Here is a 1,432-nt window from a genome sequence, read left to right as displayed (position 1 = left end):
GGACAAGTTCTAATTGCAGTTTGCTTGATTTGAAGGAGTTGGTCGAAATGTGAACAGCTATTTGGTAGACATTATCACATTTGTTTTCAATTTGACCATGTGGCTATGCAACATTTCTTTATCTTTTTATAACAAAAGGAGACAAGATTGAAGTGCCCTCTCCCCCCACTTTGCGGAGTTGGGGTTGATGAATTTGTACGAGAGTTTTCCATGGTAATTTGTAATATACACGCAAATGTGTGCGTGCGCACAATTCTGTTTATTGACTACAGACTGATTAATTCATTTGCTTTACAAGCCTTGTGCCCATATGATTTCCCATGATTAATCTCCACTGCTACCTTTCTCAGTTGCAGAGATGGATGGGAAATATTCTGGTGGATCCGCAAATCGGAATCTGAATTCTATCATCGTGATAAGACTTTGAAACCTGTTTTCTTCGGCTTCCATGCAAAACATAATTGGCGTCTTGACTATTCTTCAGGCAATAACTTATGTCCAAGATCTATAGCTTGTAAAGCATTCATCTCTATGGCTAATTGACATTAAACTTGTGTAGATGTTGCAATGTCTCAAAAACTTCTTTTATTTCTTACTTAGTTTTAGCATATGCACATGTACCTAGTCCATGTATATTTAGTGCTATCTTGCTGTTTAAATATAAACTGAACTCACTAGGAATGGGAAAACTGTAGCCCAGTCGGACAAGGATTTACATTTTGTCGTTTCTGCTGAAATATGATAATCTTGCTTTTCTTTTTGGAATTGAAATTTCCTCTTTATAATTTTTAATATACCTATCAAAACTTTTATTTTTATTTCAACAGGATTGTCATGTTTCGTTTTTAAATACAGTTTGTAACCATCGACTTGTTAGTTTACCAGTGGCTAATGCCAATTACTGGTTGAACCGAATTCAAGAAGTATGCTTAATACTGAAAAATAATGTTATCTAGTATCATTCATTGGTAGAGAACTCCGGTCTAATTAGAATTATTGGATAAGTCTAATTAAAGTTGAATTAATTGAAATGATACAGGACTCATTTAATCCGACTACTTGTGTAGTGCTAGTATTAGTGGTGTTAAATGGTATCACTCAATATCATGTGTTTCTAGACATGCAAGCTCAGAATTCATTAGCCCTTTAGTACTGTGCAACTCTAAAGAAAAAAGAAGTTAAAATCTTGTGTCATTGATCATGTCGATCATCTAGTGAACACAAAAGCCTACTTAAACCACAGCGTGACAGATAGAAGCACACTGACAAATAACTCATCATATTAATACATGTAAGACTCATAATTGTTCATTAGCAACGATGCACTGAAGATAACAGTTGAGAACAATTGTAACTGATAAATACGTCATATTCTTTATCATCATCATCAAGTTGTTCTGTAATTTCTTTTCGTTTTCATTGACATGGAGAA

At 34.3% G+C, this 1,432-nt stretch overlaps 1 long non-coding RNA gene across 1 annotated transcript; it reads left to right on the top strand.

Annotated features, from left to right (window-relative positions):
* The first annotated feature begins 6 nt into the window (after positions 1-6).
* On the top strand, positions 7-771 carry LOC111384150. The gene is made up of 2 exons (XR_002700857.1): positions 7-213; positions 351-771. It is a non-coding gene; the product is annotated as an uncharacterized LOC111384150 (long non-coding RNA).
* Positions 772-1,432: the final 661 nt, after the last annotated feature.

This window comes from Olea europaea, unplaced genomic scaffold (assembly GCF_002742605.1).
Source record: "Olea europaea var. sylvestris unplaced genomic scaffold, O_europaea_v1 scaffold28559, whole genome shotgun sequence".
NCBI lineage: Eukaryota > Viridiplantae > Streptophyta > Magnoliopsida > Lamiales > Oleaceae > Olea > Olea europaea.
Note: the sequence above shows the minus strand (reverse complement) of the source record. Positions and strands in the feature narration are given on the sequence as shown.